The following is a 14,396-nucleotide window of genomic DNA, read 5'->3' as shown; positions in this document are numbered from 1 at the left end:
TAAATAGCTGCCAGATCATAATTACAGTAAACTAGAATGGAATGTTAACAGCAATGTAATGCCTTTTCTGGCTAATTTTATTCGTCTTACCTCCAACAAAGTGGTCACTACACAAGTGTTGGTATGCCGCTATCCATCTTCTCTGTCAGTCAGCATCTACCGGGATCCGATAAAACGATAACCCTTGCCTTGTTTGTTGATGGTTACTACATCCAGGTGCACAACAATATAGTGGCATGATGGAAGTCTTGCTGAAAGTAAAAACTTTCTTTGCTGTCGTTCCTCAATGTTGGCTGTGGTAAACTACTGGTAGTACATGTCCAAAATGGCGGCCGCGTTTGTCGTGACGTCACGTGAAAAGGGTCCATACCGGTACTGTAGCGGTATAACTGTATCGGTACGAAACCCACAAATGTATGGGTTTCGTACCGGTACAGTATCGGTACTGTAGTGCTTCGCTGTAGTGTGGACAGATGAAGCGGCTCTGTATCAATACAAATATAATGCGCATGCGAAAACAAAACGACCGTGGAGCTACATGGAGCAGAGAAAGGGAGCGGGGGGGAGGGAGGGAGAAAGAGGGAGGAAGAAAGGAAGAAGAGGGGAAAAGGGAGGGGAGGGGAAAAGGGAGGGGAGGGGGAAAGAGGGAGGAAGAGGGAGGAAGAAAGGAAGAAGAGGGGAAGAGAAGGAAAGAGGGAGAAAGGGAGGGGAGGGGGAGGGAGAAAGGGAGGGGAGGGGGAGGGAGAAAGGGAGGGGAGGGGGAGGGAGAAAGGAAGAAGAGGGAGAAAGGGAGGAGAAGAGAAGGAAAGAGGGAGGGGGGAGAAAGGAAGAAGAGGGAGAAAGGGAGGGGAAGAGAAGGAAAGAAAGAGGGAGGGGGGGAGAAAGGAAGAAGAGGGAGGGAGGGAGGGGGGGAGAAAGGAAGAAGAGGGAGGGAGGGAGGGAGGGGGGGAGAAAGGAAGAAGAGGGAGGGAGGGAGGGAGGGAGGGAGGGAGAAAGGAAGAAGAGGGAGGGAGGGAGGGAGGGAGGGAGGGAGGGAGAAAGGAAGAAGAGGGAGGGAGGGAGGGGGGGAGAGAGGGAGGGAGGGAGGGGGGGAGAAAGGAAGAAGAGGGAGGGGAGAAAGGAAGAGGAGGGGGGGGGAGAAAGGAAGAGGAGGGAGGGAGGGGGGAGAAAGGGAGATTCGTAACTGCCTCGCGCGTTTTATACGGTTCGACTGAATAAATGACCACCAGAAATACAGACTGTACATTGACAACAAAAAGCACACACGCATTGTTTCATCCGCCATATTCTCGGAAGGAAGTTACTCGGTAACCACGGAAACATTTCGCGCACGCGCATTTCAACTTCCGTGAAAGAAAACCACAAACATTTCTCGCTAGTGTGGACAGATGCACTAAACTGTACCGGTATACTTTGTATCGATACAGTTATACCACTTTCGTACCGGTATAAGTGTGAACACAGCTTGTTTTCTTCAAAGCCAGTTGGCCTTTCAAATGAATATTGATGAGGTAGGTGTAATTCACCTGTAATCTCTCCCCCCCCCCCCCCCCCCCCCGTCACTGTCAATAGTCCATTTGTCAAAGCCCCTGGCCCCTGTACCTCCCTGCCCCCTCCCACACCTCTCTGCTTGGAAAGTTACTGCAAAGAAAAGAAGCCCTAAAAGCCAGAGCTGCATTTCATAATCTTATGCACGGACTATAATAAATCTAAAGTTAGCAATGAAGATAAACTATGACTATGCAGGGCATGTTGATTTAGGTAACTAATTACTGTAAATCAGTGAAACATAGTTTGGCAACAGAAAAATGTTTTCAAAACTTGACGAAAATAACATGGCACGTTTCGATCAACTAGTTCTTTCTCTTCAAAGAGCACCTCCTATCCTAACAACCCACTAACCATCAAACATGCACTCACTTCTTACTCTGATTTCCTGTGTTTTACTGTAGCTTGATTTTGTTTTTCTCAATTGTAAGGTCGCTTTGGATAAAAGCGTCTGCTAAATGTAATGTAGCTCTCCCTATACACTAACCGAAAAAGCATGACAACAACCGCTAGTGAGACATCTTCCTTGCATTGGCCATTCCTCAAAGTTTCTCAGTTGGTATGGAAACAAGTGAACATGTGCGCTTGTTTATACCGGTGAAATGGGGCGTGTTCTCACCTCCCCTTGCTACACAATGAGCGAATGACGACACTGATGTTCCATGCGCTTAACATGTGAATAGCTGAAGGGTGTGTCGTTAAGAGGCTGTTGAGATATATAAAAAAAATTTTTTGGAAAACTAGAAGATTCAAGGTTTCTAGTGGTGTTACTTGAATGTTTCTAGCACAAAAACTCGCGGAGCTTCAGACGTGTGTTTGGAACAGTCCAAAAAGTCCCCCCGGGGGGATCGCAACCTCAGTGTTAAATATGAAGTCTGTTTGAAGTTATCAACTGTTGGAGACTTGAGTACGACTGCAGTCCTAAAGTTCTCATGTCAGTTGTAGTCCTCAGCCATCATAGCAAAACTGTAAGTGTCCAGAGCATCTTCCAAGTGCGACTTTCGACTGTCCATGCGGGGCCGTCCTCCACAGGAGCGATGTGATGAGACTCCAACCAGAAGTAGGGCATCAGGATGGATCAGGCAGGTCCGAGGAGCCGAAGAGGTCAGCATCTCCATCTCAGGAGATCGAGATGTGAAAACACAAGTTGTTGGGTATGCCCGGTGTCACTGAATGGTTAAAAACAGTATACGTTTTGCATTGAGTGTAAGCAAGGACTCCGGCAAGGCTAATTATGACAGTCGGGAACCACCCGAGCTGATGATCACATCATCAGCTTTTCTTTGGCTAATTGGACACGAGGTACACCAGCACTCTTGCCAGAGCACTTGGGGGGGGGGGATTAGGTGCCTTACTCAAGGGCACTTCAGCTAGTCCTGCTGATCCAGGGAATCGAACCAGTGACCTTTTGGGCCCAAAGCTACTTCTCTAACCATCAGGCCACAGCGGCCAACAACTATGACGGTATAACTAAAAGGGAGAGCCAGAAGGTAACACAGACATGAGGGAGCCCCAGGACATAAAGCAGCAGCCACTACACCATCAACAAACTCGAGTGAATGTGTGATAGCCGGGGGGTGACAGCATCCATACATCCCAGTTTACCAAAACACTATGCCTGAGGACCCTCCAGATCTACACCTTTACCTAATTAAAACAAAAAACAGCTAGTAACAAAAGGCTATTTTTACATTAGGTATGGGCGTAAACACAATCTTCTCAATTTGTAAATTTTTCTAGCGGGACAAAAAAAGCTACTTGCTTGAAATAGTGAGCTGAGCTATAAATTTCATTCACCTCTCACCATCTCAACACTACTTCTTGTAGCCTTGATAACCAGTGGCCCACCCCCTCCAGGCGTTTCCATGGTACCGCAGAGCAGTCAGAGGCAGAGAGTACCACCTCCACCTGGAGAAGATGCGAGAGAGGTATGACCTGCTCTTTTATGCTTCACGAAAATGGTTTCATCGCTGCACCAGTGTGTTCTGGCTGTTCTGCTTGCATGACACTACAGCAGCTTGACACGAGCCAGTGCAGTGCATGATGGGATTTTATGAGTGTTCTGGGTCTTAACTTTTGGAAATGACATGAAAGTCGCAGGTCTTAATGTAAAAATAACTATTTTGTTCTTTGCTGATCCAGATATTTTATCTCTTGTATGTTGCGTGATCAGGCGTGGCAGAGTGATGATGTGGGAGTCGGGCCGAAGATCCCTCAGGCTCTGGAGAAGATCCTGCAGCTGAAGGAGGTCCGACAGGAGCAGCTCACCGCCGCTCCTACAGGTGAGAACGCAGTGAACGGCCTTGAGCCGAGCAAACTGCTCCAGGAAACGGAAGGGTTAACACTGTGTGTGTGTTGTGTTCTCAGAAGAGGAAGATGACGACACGGCCGATGTGGACATGAACAGCTCTCGTCCGTACTCGGATTATGAAGAAGAAAGCACACTCTCTAAAAAAGAGGTGAGTTTTACCAGCAGTCTTTCGTTTCATTCTCTGTAGTCAGTAGAAAGGTTTATTGTACAGTTAGGTCCGTATATATTTGGACACTGACACAAATTTTGTTGTTTTTTTTTTTTACCTGTTTACTGAAACCTATTCAAGTTATAGTTATATAATGGACATGGACCTAAAGTCCAGACTTTCAGCTTTCATTTGAGGATATCCACATTAAAATTGGATGAAGGGTTTACGAGTTTCAGCTCCTTAACATGTGCTACCCTGTTTTTAAAGGGACCAAAAGTAATTGGACAATTGACTCAAAGGCTATTTCATGGGCAGGTGTGGGCAATTCCTTTGTTATGTCATTCTCAATTAAGCAGATAAAAGGCCTGGAGTTGATTTGAGGTGCGGTGCTTGCATTTGGAAGATTTTACTGTGAAGAAAACATGCGGTCAAAGGAGCTCTCCATGCAGGTGAAACAAGCCATCCTTAAGCTGCGAAAACAGAAAAAACCCATCCGAGAAATTGCTACAATATTAGGAGTGGCAAAATCTACAGTTTGGTACATCCTGAGAAAGAAAGAAAGCACTGGTGAACTCATCAATGCAAAAAGACCTGGACGCCCACAGAAGACAACAGTGGTGGATGATCGCAGAATAATTTCCATGGTGAAGAGAAACCCCTTCACAATAGCCAACCAAGTGAACAATACTCTCCAGGAGGTAGGCGTATCAATATCCAAATCTACCATAAAGAGAAGACTGCATGAAAGTAAATACAGAGGGTTCACTGCACGGTGCAAGCCACTCATAAGCCTCAAGAATAAAAAGGCTAGATTGGACTTTGCTAAAAAACATCTAAAAAAGCCAGCACAGTTCTGGAAGAACATTCTTTGGACAGATGAAACCAAGATCAACCTCTACCAGAATGATGGAAAGAAAAAAGTATGGCGAAGGCGTGGTACAGCTCATGACCCAAAGCATACCACATCATCTGTAAAACACGACGGAGGCAGTGTGATGGCTTGGGCATGCATGGCTGCCAGTGCACTGTAAAAAAAGAATAGTTGAGAATACTTGAAATTTCAAGGCAACCGTCTGCATTAAGAATTTTATGTTTTGCCAACGATGTGCCCATGATAATCCAAACTATGATAACACTGTTATCTTTATTAAGAATTCTTAATTAAGTGAATTTTCAATTCCTCATTCTGCCAACATAGATTTCTCTTTTTGCTGAACGGTGGCATTCACAGTAGTACAAAAAGGCAATTGAGGTTCATCTCATCTCATTATCTCTAGCCGCTTTATCCTTCTACAGGGTCGCAGGCAAGCTGGAGCCTATCCCAGCTGACTATGGGCGAAAGGCAGGGTACACCCTGGACAAGTCGCCAGGTCATCACAGGGCTGACACATAGACACAGACAACCATTCACACTCACATTCACACCTACGGTCAATTTTAGATTCACCAGTTAACCTAACATGCATGTCTTTGGACTGTGGGGGAAACCGGAGCACCCGGAGGAAACCCACGCGGACACGGGGAGAACATGCAAACTCCACACAGAAAGGCCCTCGCCGGCCCCGGGGCTCGAACCCAGGACCTTCTTGCTGTGAGGCGACAGCGCTAACCACTACACCACCGTGCCGCCGCAATTGAGGTTATCACAAGTTTTTTTTTTTTAGATATTTTTTTTGGGCTTTTTTCACCTTTATTTGGATAGGACAGTGTAGAGACAGGAAATGAGCAGGAGAGAGAGACAGGGAGGGATCGGGACATGACCTCGGGTCGGAATCGAACCCGGGTCCCCGGATTTATGGTATGGCACCTTATCCACCCGAGCCATGAACTTCAACTGGAGAGAGAACCACATTGCCCAGCCCTTGCATTTGGGAGAGGAAACCCCGTGTCTTGGTCATTAAGAGCATGCGCTGAATAAACACCTGTGGCAATCATGTATTTTCAATTCAGATTATTCACTATTGTATATTTACCAGGGCCGGTTCTGGAGGGGTAGCAACAATAGCATTTGCACCCGGGACTGGTGTGGAGAGGGGCCCCAATAAAAAAATAAAGAGTTCTCTCTGCTCCTGAATAAGTGCGTTACTGAGTGTCTCTGAGCAAAGGAGAGCCTGAACGTTGCAACCTCCCTATTGGCTGTTTATTGGCTGTTTGTAAAAATGTATCAGTTGTTGCCCTTCCCACGGGCATCATCGCGGGCTCGAGAGACGAGACCTGACGAGTTAGTTCGTTGGTAGCAGAACAAAATGTCTGGACACAAATCGGGTTTTCAGAAAAGGAAAGAAAATAAACGCAGGGTTGAAAATACAAAAAAGGAGGCAGAAAACGCAAAACGAGTATATACTTCTTGGCTTAGTAGACGAACAGAAGAAATCGAGGACACAGGGACTATCTCCTGCAGGCTTTCAGTTGTGTCATTGAATGGTTACTTTAGCCCGCCGTGGCTGCAGGCTGATTTATTATAGCCCATTTAGTTAAAATAGTTGATGTAGAATGTTTATAGTTATAGTTATGTGATGGTTGTCCTGATTTAGACTGGTGTGTGTGTGTGTGTGTGTGTGTGTGTGTGTGTGTGTGTGTGTGTGTGTGTGTGTGTGTGTTTTTTTTAGGGGTTGCGCGATGTTGCACCCGGGTCCAGATTAGGGCAGAACCGGCCCTGATATTTACACATCATTGAGGTGCACCCTATCAGTTTGATGTGGATTTTTCTGTTCGTTAATAATTATTCATATTTTCTTGTCCATTCAATTGTGAATATGGAATAACTTGAACAAAGCGTAATTCTATTTTTTACAGTGTGGCACTGGGTCACTAGTGTTTATTGATGATGTGACACAAGACAGAAGCAGCCGGATGAATTCTGAGGTATTCAGAGACATACTGTGTGCTCAAATCCAGCCAAACTGATTGGTCAGCATTTCATAATACAGATGGACAATGACCCAAAACATAAAGCCAAAGCAACCCAGGAGTTTATTAAAGCAAAGAAGTGGAATATTCTTGAATGGCCAAGTCAGTCACCTGATCTCAACCCAATTGAGCATGCATTTCACTTGTTAAAGACTAAACTGCAGACAGAAAGGCCCACAAACAAACAGCAACTGAAAACCGCTGCAGTAAAGGCCTGGCAGAGCATTAAAAAGGAGGAAACGCAGCGTCTGGTGATGTCCATGAGTTCAAGACTTCAGGCAGTCATTGCCAACAAAGGGTTTTCAACCAAGTATTAGAAATGAACATTTTATTTACAATTATTTAATTTGTTCAATTACTTTTGAGCCCCTGAAATGAAGGGATTGTGTTTAAAAAATGCTTTAGTTCCTCACATTTTTATGCAATCATTTTGTTCAACCCACTGAATTAAAGCTGAAAGTCTGAACTTCAACTACATCTGAATTTTGTTCACAATTCATTGTGGTAATGTACAGAACCAAAATTAGAAAAATGTTCTCTGTCCAAATATTTATGGACCTAACTGTATGTGTTCATAGCAGAGGTGGGGACTTGAGACTTGGGGACTTGGACTCGAGTCACTGTTTTCATGACTTGTGACTTGACTTGACAAAACATGAAAATACTTGAGACTTGACTCGGACTTGGAAGTTTAAGACTCGGGACTTGACTTGACTTGACACACGATGACTTGAGTGACTTGAGTGTTATTTCCATCGTGTTTTTATTGTGAAAATAAAATGTAATATGCACATACTTCAGTAATTTTGATTGCACTGCCGTTGCGTTGTCACCGCCCTGTCCATCAGGCACGCTCTCTGCGTGGGCTATATACCGGCACGCCCCATGCCACGGTGTGTTCACAGATTTCACATCATATCATCATGTCAGCCATCCCAAGAGTCATCACTTTCGGCTTCAAGGGCTACTGCCTAGAAGGTAAACGACGAACGGCGCAGTGCAAGATTTGCAACGTGACGATTTCTGACAGCCAGACCACGACCTCCAATTTCGTCCGGCATTTGAAGATCCATTCTGCCCAGTAAGTTTATTAATGTGTTGTTATTTGGTGATCGCAGCTAAACTCCTCGTTAGCCAATGTTAGCCACGAGAGTGAGCGGTAGGAGGATTTTAGCCGTTGCAGATGTAGCTAGGGATTCAGTTTATTATTGTGAAATTCTTATGTGAATGCTGGTAAGCAATGTAGTTATGTCAAGTTTAATGATATTGTATATCAGTAGTAGTAAGTTGATTGTGCACTTTGCAGTCGTGATGCTGAATAACATAAGCAGCTTCCTACCCTGTTGTTCTGTTTCAGGGTTAAGCTAATGGTCAGCTTGTGAACATGTACGCGTTCATGAGCAGCACAAATTGGTGTAAGTGTGTTCATGTACATTAGCCAGACTGTCCATAGGGCAGAGAGGCAGGGAGTTTATCATAGCCGTTTGAAATAGCACTGCAGCAACCTGCACATTTTTTTCGTCACACTACCCGATCAAAAAAGAAAAGAAAACTCCATCCCACTGCCTATCATGCACTATTGAAGAAAGCGCCACGATTTGGATTCCCCGGCATGCCACTCGCTGTTTGAATACAGGCTAGCAGCGATACTAAACTCTGCAAAATAGGCTGACTGTGCGCGGGAGTCTCGGTTCCCGCTGTAACACAGTGTTAGGAAAATAAATTGTGCAGTCATCCAAACCATGAATTTACATTTAGTATATCAGGCTACCAGGCCGCCAAAACAATGGTCTGAATGACTACAATTTAGAGAGCGCAACTCTGTAACTGAACAGGTGCACTGGATATTTCCCAGTGAGGTCATTTAAAAAGTCTCTGGGTAATTGTTGAAGGAAAGATGAATCCCGCGCGCTGTCCTTTCCGTATTGTTCCCGAAACGTTGCACTTGTGGTAAGGAGGACAGTGCGTTAGCCACGACCGAAACGTTGTGAGCAAAGTTCCTGTGGAAAGGAATGCGCGGGATGCATATTTCATTTAACATTTATTTTCGTAACAATCTATTATAGCGGGAACCAAGACTCCCGCGCTAAAGTCGTTCTATCTGTCCCCGCTCCGCACAGGCTGAGGCAGCCTCGGAGAGGGAGAGAGAGAGAGAGAGCGCTTTTGCACACACCTCTGGAGCTTGTCCTATGGGGTAACATGATGTCACTTTTGCACGGGCGAACAGGTCTTCTTTTTGAGACCTAAATTATGTCTGACACATTTCTCTATCCTTTGGGGTTTTTTTTTTACTGGCGCAAACATACATCGAAGTCACTTCAGGTTTCTCCACGTGTATCTTATTAATAATAATCATCTCATCTGACGTGATTAGAGATTGGAGGAGCTCATGCCCCTGTTAACCCAAGGTGTCGTCCTACCCTCTTTTAACTACGCACATAACAGAATGCCAATTCTCTGTTTATTTTTCTTGTTGGCTGATGACAATGTGAGAAACTTAGTTGGCTTTCAATCTTGCAATCAATTTTGCCATCAATAAATAACTTTGTGACATTATTACTGTTTTGTTTTATTCCATGATGTATTTTACAGAACATGAGTATTTAAAATGCAAATATTTAACAGGTTGGGCACATGTGCCAGGGATGTTTACTGACATTTACTTATGTATTGCCTTTTCAATGTATTAAATTCATATTCTGCTGCTAAAATTACGCCAGTACACCTAAGGTGACTTGACTTGACTTATTATAGGACTTGACTTGACTTGACTTGCCCAAGACAAAAAAGACTTGGGACTTACTTGGGACTTGAAGGTTAAGACTTGAGATTTACTTGAGACTTGCACATGTGTGACTTGGTCCCATCTCTGGTTCATAGCTAATTGACGTGTGCTGCTAATTGATCGTTAAAGTCATGATACAAGTTTATTTAAAAAGTGAGAGGAGGATAAAACCTTTCTTTGGAAAATATAACACAGATTTATTCCTTACTTCTCCAATCAGCTCCTCTTCTTTTTAATGCTCGGAGTAAGTTTGCAAGTCTGTTTGTGGCAATAATTCAATCAGCCGGCTTACATTTCTTTTAGCAGCCATTCGTTTAACTTGATTAACTACAGGATGAGCAATGCAGCCTGTCCCAATGCAGAGATGCTGATCTCTCTCTCCCCCCCCCAAAAAAAAAAGCCACCTCCCAGCATCCCCACGCCTTTTACTGCCATTAATGACTTTTAGTTCAGCAAAATGCAACACTTTCTTCATTGATGGTGACCATTAAAACTTGAATGTGACCTCCAGAAAAGCCGCAGACACAGGAACCGGAAGAAGAAGAAGAAGAGGAGTCAGGAGAAGAATGATCAAGTGGAGGTGAGAAAGAACGAGGCTGAGAAGGACAAAGAGAAAGATCACGCAGTGGAGATCGAGTACGTCACCGAGGAGCCGGAGATCTATGACCCCAACTACATTTTCTTCAAGAGGATCTTCGAAGCGTTTAAGGTGAGCGTTTACGTCCTGCCGAGTCGAGAGTGCAAACTAAGGCTGAAAACCAAGAGTCGGGTGTTACGCGCTTCTCACGTTTCAGCACAGCAGCGCTCTGATTGCTAAGACGTATTATTGTGGTTTTTATGGGTTTCTGTGGTGTCCCCCAGTTGACCGATGAGGTGAAGAAAGAGAAGGAGAAAGAGCCGGAGAAGACTGAGAGGCAGGAAATCACCTCGTATAAGAAGAAATTTTTAGAGGAAAAGAAAGACAGTGACGAGGTGACGTGTCCCTGGAACGTTTGGGTCTGTTCTATTTTGTGTGTTCTGTATTGAACTAGATCTCCCCTTCTTCTTGTTCTCACAGGAAACCAAACAGGATGTGCCAAAACTCTCCAAGAAGAAGCTGAGGAGGATGAACAGGTTGACTGTAGCGGAGCTCAAACAGGTTTCTCACACAAAGATATGTAGAAATATAAAGCCTGAGTTATCCATGTATACACAATGTGTAATCTTTGATCACCGTTTCCTCTCGTTCGCTAGCTGGTGGCTCGTCCAGACGTGGTGGAGATGGATGACGTGGTGGAGATGCATGACGTGACTGCGCAGGAGCCCAAGCTGCTGGTGCACCTGAAGGCCACAAGGAACACCGTACCCGTACCACGCCACTGGTGCTTCAAGAGGAAGTACCTGCAGGGGAAGAGGGGTATCGAGAAACCACCCTTCGAGCTGCCCGAGTTCATCAAACGCACCGGGATCCAGGAGATGAGAGAAGCCCTGCAGGAGAAGGTGAACCACTCGGTTACTTGCATGCATTTACTATATATTCACAATCATCTTTGGATTGTGTAGCTTCTGGTCTTGATAAACTATGGGCAAATGTTTTATTTGACCAGTGACCTCAGATGTAGATGATGTTCTCTATTAATGTGTGACTCATGAACAGCTTTGAGAGCAATTATGTCCACCTCGTCCAGTTATACCCAGGATAAAAGCATTGCTGTGGATAATCATGTTCCAAACCCTTTTCCCCCTCCTCTTTAGTTGTGTTTTTAATGTGGACCCGCTCAGTTATTCGCTTTGAGCATTGAAAAAAAAAAACTCGAGTGGAAGTGTTCTGTCGGTCTCAATTGCCCCTTTTCCACCAAAGCAGTTCCAGGGCTGTTTCGGGGCCAGTGCTTAGTTTGGAACCGGGTTTTCTGTTTCCATTGACAAAGAACTGGCTCTGGGCCAGAAAAACCAGTTCCAGGCTAGCACCAACTCTCTGCTGGGCCAGAGGAAAGAACCGCTTACGTCAGCGGGGGGGTGGAGTTGTTAAGACCAACAACAATAACAAGACTGCGAAAGATCGCCATTTTTAAGCGACGAGAAGCAGCAGCTGTACAAACACGAAGTCATTTATTGTTGCTGCTGCTTCTTCTGTGGTGTTTTTACTTCGATATTCGCGCCAAGGTTTATGCAAACATAGCGACGTAACTGACATATACAGCGACGTAATGACATGGCTTCCCTTAGCACCGTGAGCTATGGAAAAGCAAACTGGTTCTCAGCTGACTCGCAAGTTAAACGAGTTGTGAACCAGCACCAGCACTGGCCCCGAACCAGCCCTGGAACTGATTTTGTGGAAAAGGGGTAGATGTTACGCAGGGCTTTACATTAACTTTTGAAACCACTTGTCCTGTCGGGCAAGTTGAAAGGAAATTTACTTGTCCAAAGAAAAATTTGAGAAAAAAAACCCACAAAAACTATTTGTAATAAACTAATTTCACCAGAATTACTTTAACACAATCTATTCACTGCAGAAAAAAATTGGACTCCATCAATCATTAATTTATTTATGAGAAATTGAAAACCAGAAAATTAAAATTATACAGTATATTTTCATTTTTAAATTATTAACTTTGAATATATATCCTCCACTGATTAATTGTTGTCTAATTATTCATTGTGGCTCCTGTATGGTATTTAATGGTTGCGATGAAAGTTGCGGTGTTTTTTAGGTTTTTGTTGCGATTACATTGCGGGAGGAAGTGAAAGTTGCGAGAAATTGTTGCGGTTTTCTCTTTTTGTGATTAAAATTGAGTGATATGTTAAATATTAAGTTATTACTGAAAAACTATTGATTAAAAAAACAAAGACACTGAGAAATGGTCCTATAAACAACTTTACCAGGACTACAAAAATGCAGAAAAATAGGCTTTACTTATCCAAATGCACCTGTTGGTTCAAAAGCTAAAGTGCATAGAACCTCACAGCACAACATGAAGTTACCTTAAAATATAATATAAATGCCTCAGCTTTCATGTAAGAAAAAAACTATTAATACTAGTACTGTGTGCAGGCAGTCTCTCCTGAAGACTAAATTAAACAATAATTATAAACTAATAAAATAAATGGCTCAGGCTTCATAGAAGGAAAAAAAAACCCAATTTGAACAGAATCTCACAGTATGATGCTGAAGCTGCCTAAACAATGGAAAATAAAATACCATTTTGGCAAAAATGTTGGCATCCATTAACTTCTTGTATTAAGTAAAAAAAATAATGTAAAGTGCACACAGTCCTTCACTGTAAACATAACACACTTTCAGTAACAGAATTTAAGCCTACATAAACACTGACTCGCACATGCTGCTTCTCTTGAACGGAAACACGGAAGTAAGGCGGAAGGTAGTTTGTCGACGTCACCTCAAGACGACGCCAACGATTGGTCAAATTTGTGGGAAAGTTGCGGTGATTGGATATAATCGCAACACCACCCTGAATTCACGGGGATTGGTTGAATTTGCGTTGAAGTTGCAAATTGCAACATCGCGAAATCCTGGAGGGTCTGATAAACGACCGTTTACTTTTCAGCTCAAATACACAAAGCGGTATTGGCCGGTTTCGCAAGTGGAATATTGCGCATGCGCACATCGCTCTTTCCGAAGAGAAACATCCGGCGATTCATCAAAACAATATGTCGAGTGAGATGCTTCGGAAATCATGTGAATAAACTGATAAATTTGATATGTAACCCGAATATCGGCGTATTTTGGCACTTGTCCGATCAGACAAGTAACTGAGACGATGAACTTGTCCGACATAAAGGATCACTTGTCCCGGACAAGCGGACAAACGTTAATGTCGAGCCCTGTTACGTGAATAAGAAGTTACATTAAAGATGTTGATTCGCAAGAATTTTCCCCGTTCTTAAAACTCCGCGGCGGTTCAGTGGTAGAGCGTTTGCCCCCCTGAGCAGGAGGTCGCAGGTTCAGGCCCCGGCTGCGACATACCAAAGTTCCTTGTAAAATGCCTGTCCTGTGCGTGAATGATTCTTGAGTATAAATATAAAGCAATTCTGCAATCGCTACTCAAAAAAAGTCGTTTTTTTATTGCTGTTTCTGTGAAACTGAAGGATCAGTTGAAACAAATAGTTTTCAATTCTACATTTTGATGTTTATTTTTTAACCTGTATATCCTGCTAAAAGGCTGAAGAGCAAATCGTCGTGCGTGTGTGTAAAAAGCTAGTGGTAAGTATTCAATGAACGGAAAGACGTGCTTTTGTGTCTCAAATAGTAAACCACACCCTCTACAGTAAATGAGGAGGACGGGTGGTTTAATTGCCTCCTAAATGCAATGGCAAATCAGCACTGCAGGACAGACTCCTGTTTTATAATTCATGTTTGCAGGATTGCTCGTCATTGTTATCAGCAAAACAGTGTGTTTGTGTCCTAAACTCCTATATAAAAAGACGTATTACATAGTCGTACTGTATAGGGATGTTAACCGATGACTGACTGACCGGTGGTTGACCGAATCAACGTCAACCGGTTAATTTTTTTTTTTTTTTTGGTCGTCGGTTAAAAAAAAATCAATCGTTTTGAAGCTGCCGATTTTGGAGCGGAGAACCTGGAATTCTGTGTTGTAAACGCTTGGGGCATGCCATGCGGTGTAAGGACGACAGCTGACAAATCAGAAACACCCATTCAGTCATGTCCCGCCCTCCCGCCCCAGTTGAAG

General features: G+C 43.8%; 1 pseudogene; it reads left to right on the top strand.

Moving 5' to 3' along the window:
- The window catches only part of LOC132885406 (splicing factor 3B subunit 2-like), a 51,893-nt pseudogene that overhangs the window by 24,857 nt on the left and 12,640 nt on the right, over positions 1 to 14,396 (top strand).

The sequence above is a fragment of the Neoarius graeffei genome, chromosome 1, assembly GCF_027579695.1.
Source record: "Neoarius graeffei isolate fNeoGra1 chromosome 1, fNeoGra1.pri, whole genome shotgun sequence".
Classification (NCBI taxonomy): Eukaryota; Metazoa; Chordata; class Actinopteri; order Siluriformes; family Ariidae; genus Neoarius; species Neoarius graeffei.
This window is presented reverse-complemented; position numbering and strand designations above follow the sequence as displayed.